General features: G+C 35.0%; 1 long non-coding RNA gene across 20 annotated transcripts; it reads right to left on the bottom strand.

Moving 5' to 3' along the window:
* Nucleotides 1-615: 615 nt before the first annotated feature.
* LOC145031208 (uncharacterized) lies at nt 616-5,542 on the bottom strand. 20 transcript variants are annotated; one of them, XR_013676889.1, is made up of 14 exons: nt 5,171-5,541; nt 4,899-5,072; nt 4,526-4,659; nt 4,366-4,456; nt 4,035-4,242; nt 3,852-3,954; nt 3,663-3,748; nt 3,354-3,540; nt 3,020-3,225; nt 2,588-2,737; nt 2,473-2,524; nt 2,147-2,232; nt 1,095-1,173; nt 616-805 (listed from the first exon to the last, which is right to left on the bottom strand). It is a non-coding gene; the product is annotated as an uncharacterized LOC145031208 (long non-coding RNA). The 20 variants fall into 20 exon arrangements; XR_013676881.1 differs by having other exon boundaries at nt 3,610-3,954; XR_013676878.1 differs by having other exon boundaries at nt 3,663-3,954.
* Between the last annotated feature and the right edge of the window lie 415 nt (nt 5,543-5,957).

Here is a 5,957-nt window from a genome sequence, read left to right as displayed (position 1 = left end):
CATTACCATATCAAAAACAGGTTTATAAGTCCAAAAGCATCTTAACGTAATGTTCCTAGTCCAATTCCAGCCAAAAAAGTTGAATTTATGCTGTCTGGGGCTCCTACTCGTCGAGTGCATGAACCTACTCGACGAGTAGGATGATTTTACTCATGGACTCGACCGAGTTCATCAGTGGACTCGGAGAGTCCAATGCCCAAAAAGCCAGAAAATCGATTTTTTCAGCATTTTTTTAGCAATTTGCATCAAGTATAATTGAAAACAAGCCTAGTCTCTTATACCACCATTGGGTTTTGAGCATTCTAACACTCCTAAGTGTAAATGCAACCCTAAATACCTTGGATATATGTTTTCTCTATTATACATGCAATTATGCACATCCAAGGTATTATCCTAATCTAGCATACAACATAACGAATATAACAAGATAGAATACATACCTCTTTGATGTAGAACTAGAGGGGTTACCCGCACGTTGCGCGGGGCAAAATGTGTTCGTTTTCTAAGACAAATAATGAAGTACATTGCACAAATTGGTATCCTAATTAAAGTATGTTGCTATTCTGTGTAATTTTCCATCAATTAGATGAATGGAAATGTAATGATAGATCATGCTACCAAAAGAAGTACAATGCTATATTTGAATAGGTTTTCGAAAACAATGAAAATACAATCTTATATCCAGGTAGTTTTAAATGAAAGTACAATACAATCTACAATAAATATAGAAAGAACATCTTCATACTTACCCCATCCTTCCACTGTCTTCTTCGATTTCATTTCCTTGAATGATCAAATCATGCACCTAACATTAGAATTAAAGTAAAATGTTATATATTTCAATAACACCATTATAAGGTCACCAAATTTAAATGGGTAGTTTAAGAATTGAAGAGAAAATGTATTATGGACACTCATTTAAACAATATGGCCATCGATATTAAGATGAGGGTACAAAAGAATGAAAGCAAACCACAATATGAGCGGAAAAAATAAGTCAAAACCTTAATAGAAACAAAATGTAAAATTAAAAAGAAAGTTTTCACATGTATATCGACATCATGCAATGCTTTTGAAAAATACACATCAGCAACCTGAGGTGCCATTTTTAATGGTTGTTTTATTTGCTGCATGTAATGTTGATTCCATTGCAGGAGAAGTCCAATGTTGTTGCTGAAATATCGTTTATTAAAAAAATATTCGTCAAAAAAAAAATTAGGGAAAGTTATATACAATCAGGGAAACAACTGCAACACAAAGAGGTATGATTCTATGAAAACGAATAAAAAGATAATTTTTTTTTTGTTTTGTACTTTAAAAATTTACAGCTTTGAAATCAAATATAATAATAAATAAATTATCACATGTAACAAATATTTAATTATAATTTTGCTATTTCTATATGCTTTGTTTGTCATTCTCTACCCCCAACCTACCCCATGAACTCCAAGAAAATTTGTATGGCAGTAAATAAGGGAAGTTTAGTAATTCTAGTTTGTTATATGTTCTTGGATCAAGAAATTTGAGTCATTCGGATTGTGTGTGATCAGTAGCATGAGCAGCAAGATCAATCAAAGCAATCAAAGCATGCTAAAATAAATATGGAAACATTGGTTACTTTTAGCTATTGTTGCAATAAATCCAGACAAAGAGTAAAATGGGCATATACTATTATTCAAATAAAAAAGCTAAATGTGTTCGTTTATTCAAGATTTGCTCGGGACAGTTATGTGATTTACATTACTCTGTGTATATATAATTCACCACAAAACAAATATGATTTACTAAAAATCAAGGAAGGGCAATTTTGTCATTCGTCATTCTTTACATTCCAAATAATCTAATAGATTTATAAAGCAAACTGAAATATACAAAGTAATGGAATTGAATTCCATTACATTCCCTGCCAAGCAAATGCAAGACATATCCAGTTACTTCAATTCGCAATTCTTTTTGACAGCTTCCAGTTTCTTCTAAAACATCATGTGAAACAGACACCTCCCAACTATATAAAATTAGGCAGGTGGTCGAGAGAGGTTAAAAATAGCATATTTATCAGCCTATGTGTTTCTATATGTTTGTCTACATATATGAGGTCACATGTTCATCTCATGGAAACAACCTATTCAAAATAGTGAATAATTACCTGTGTACAGAAATGGGCAATGTTCCTGATGATTGTGATATTTGTAGCTGTCTGCACAACAGCACTTAGTGGCTCGCATTTCTCATCTACAAAACCACAAACACAGAAATAAGAAGTTTTTTTTTATTGTGACAAAAATGAAAAAATCCACACCATATTTTAGAAAGATGAATAAGTAAGAGAACTAAAAAAGTCAAAATTGAGAAGATATGTCTTCATCACCAACTATTCTGGCTGTATACCCAATCAATTAAAGGAAAATTCTAATCGGTTAGCATTACATGTTTATATACCTATAGAAAAGAAATAATAAATTTATAGTTTACCTTATTTCTAAAGTATACATAGCATATTTCATAACAGTTTGGAAGATGATACCTGCAGCAAATAAATGAAAATTAGAATAAAAGCAAAGTTAGTGTTCACTAAAATATACTAAACTTGTTTGACTTATGTAAGTTACAGCTTTCAATCTTCAAAGCAATGGAATGGCCAAATCCACTGGAACAAAGAAAAACACATGAATAAGAGTAGGTATGAGATACCAATCAAGTGGCGGGAATTGTCTTCTTTACGAAAACATTGAGCAACCTTGTAAAACAAATTCTTAGTCAAATTTGAGAAAAAAATTTACAATATTCAACAAAAAGGTAGGGAAGAACAACAAAATATGACCCCTAACTATGATTCCTCATCATTAATCACAGATATCTTTAATAATCCTTTATATAAACCTGTATTTCATAAGTACGAAAAGTGAACGGATAGAAAACTATATTTTTGAAAATCAGAATCAAAATCGTTTTTATAGAAGAAATCAATTTCAACTAACAAATCCAATTCAGAAATGAAGATAAGTAAGAATATCAAAACCATATTTCGAGACGACGATGGTGGTAACTGGTGGGTTAGAAGTTTCGGTTGGTGGTGAATGATGGGTTGCTGTCGTTGTCATAAATTAGGAGTATAGTTGGGATGTCAGCGCTGGGCAGCCGCCTGTGTGAGGGCTGACGATGTCACTGGAGAAAGATGGATCATATGGGATGATGGAAAAGCGAAGAAGAAAGAATTTGACAAACCTAACGATAACGGAAGCATCCACATATATATAAATTAAAGTATTAGGTTACGTCCAAATTAAGTCCATTGAGTAATATATGGAATAATACCAAAATGATTAAAGCAGTCATCAAGTAACTTGAATTACCCTTTTCTTAGTTGCGGGAAGCTCTTCAGCAGCCTTCATCTGTGCTACCGCATCATCATCATTTCCAGAAGCAACCGAGTCAACGGGTCAGTTGATGGAGCCACAATAGGTATAGCAATAGCTGCCCCCAACAACCACATATCTCCATATCGACAACATTTGATCCCAGACACCAAACCAGTTTGACCTAGTAACAGTTACATGTATAATCACTAATAAAATTATCAATAACAAACCAAAATGAAAAACCATCTACATTATCCAATTCCATTCCATTCAGTAGATTATGATTCCAATTCAAATGAGAACCTAAAAACACAATCGGGTATTGAACGTAAGCACAAGAACAAACTCAAAATATTGATCAATCGACCATAGTGATTCGACGACCCCTTCTGCGTAAGCAAGAAAAAAATTTAAAATAGATGGAGTGAGAACACAATAGGAAAATGTGATTCCATAATAAGAATAGAATCCAGGATCCAAGAACAATAGGACCTAGCAATTTTCTTTTAGATTTTGTTAACCCCAGCAGAGCGAATGCTATGATTTCATAGACAATCACAACGCTTCCTGAAAGATTGTCACACTACCCAGATACCTACAATTACAATAAATGTTATGAATTTCATGAAAATCTAACTTTTTTCATAACAAATATTTTATAAATGGGAATCTGGCCTTTATACTTGTGAAGGAAATCTCTCCCGGACCTAATTGTAAGCATCTAATGCATTGACTGCTGATAAGAGCTTTATGAGATCTTTTTAGTACATGAAGTATCCCAAGATGACGGCTCCGACAGGAAAAATGGATACAAATCGGGTAAGTGGAGGGAAGAAAAGAAAGCCTACGACCCTAAGTGGTGGCGATCAATTTTGGCTCGAATCTGTAAATAAAGAAATCAATATTCACTTAAATCCCCAAATTCCATTTCAAATGTTTTTCAGTCATTGTAACTGAGGAAGAAGACCGATGGTCTTGGAAAACCAATGAATCCACAAAGACTTACCACGAATCAGAAGCAAAACCGTAGAGTGCATCATTTGGAACCGCTAAAACCTTTGTAGCTCTTAAAGCTTGGATGCTTCATCATTCAAATCCTGTAAGGGAAATTTTTTTGAAAAAATGAGAACGCGAGGTGAGAGGAAAGCTAGAAAGGAAGCTTATACCTTCCGGTACCGGTATCTGAACAGGATAGTCAACCGGTCAAGGGTCCATATAAAAATATATGATGAACTTCACTGAAGCAAAATGTCAAACACTTGGCGTGCCACTAGAAATTTGTTGATGGAGAGAAAGGAACCTATCACAAATCAGAAGCAAAACCATAGAATGCATCAGTTGGAACTGAATTCGATTAGAGAGAAACAATAATGTCTGATTCATTAGGTTGACTAGAACTTTTATAAAAAAACCCTAGATTGAATGAAGAATGCAAAGAATAATTTTCAGGAAGAGCATAAAACAATATATTCAAGTATTAGAGAACTCAAGAAACGATTATAAGATACTATAAACTATAAAGTATAAACCCTAAGATACCTTGATCAGGATGGTATCGCCTCTGAAGAGTTGAAGCTTTTCCATGGTCTCGGGATGAAGAGAAACAAAGGAGTTATCATTGTTGATGCCTTCATCAACGACCAGTCAGTCAGTCTATTCGCCGCCTTCTTTCGCTCAAGAATCGTGGTGCTAAAGTCTCGCTTAGCCCCCTTGCTACATACAACAACAACAACAAAACGTTTGCAATCAGATAAGTTAATTCGATAAAACTATATGAATACGCCAACACCAAACGAATGTGAATAATCTACATTATGAAGGCATCAAGGATTGGACGTGAAGCTGGGGAACACCGGAATCGGTGAGACGATGGAGGACGTCTTGTACGCTATAATCACTTGTACAATTTCATACGAGTTACATGTTTGAAAGCTCCGAGTAGATCCGATGAGCAGACACCGAATCGGTTCTTTGAAGTAAAACATAGCTCTCTGAAGCGCTTTTCTGGTGGGTGAATGCAGCTCTCTAAAGCGCTTCGCGCCGGCACTAGCGACTGCACTGGCGGCGAACACGACAACTACTTTAGGCACCACGATCCCCTCGATGTTGAGTTGCTCGCCACTAATAATCGGTCTACGCAGAAACAGCAGGGGCGAAAAAGTGATGGGAGGTTTGTGGAAGAAAAGAGAGATAACGTTGACCGAAGATATTTTGAGGCGGTGGGAAGGATCCAAAAGCGGATAAACCAAACAATGATCAACACGTGTACACAAGAAAGTAAATATTTCCATAAAACACCCAGATAAAAAAAACAGAAATAACATATCCAAGGGCCGTTCTTGCCAAATAACAGATAAGTTCACTATTCCTAAAAACTATCCTCCTTTAATATATATATATATATATATATATATATAAGAATGTCTTCATGAAGCTTGAGTGCCTAGTGCCTCCAGTGCGACACCTGAAATGGTTCACACAACACCAAATACACTTGGAATGACTTGAGAGAAATCTACAACTCATGAAATCGGCTAGCCCTTCTTTTAGACACACTAGTGCCGATTTTGGTGAATAATATGATGCTTATATAGTGTG

The sequence above is a fragment of the Lactuca saligna genome, chromosome 2 (assembly GCF_052625555.1).
Source record: "Lactuca saligna cultivar CGN05327 chromosome 2, ASM5262555v1, whole genome shotgun sequence".
Taxonomy (NCBI): Eukaryota; Viridiplantae; Streptophyta; class Magnoliopsida; order Asterales; family Asteraceae; genus Lactuca; species Lactuca saligna.
The sequence above is the reverse complement of the archived record's forward strand: the minus strand, read 5'-3'. Positions and strand labels throughout refer to the sequence as shown.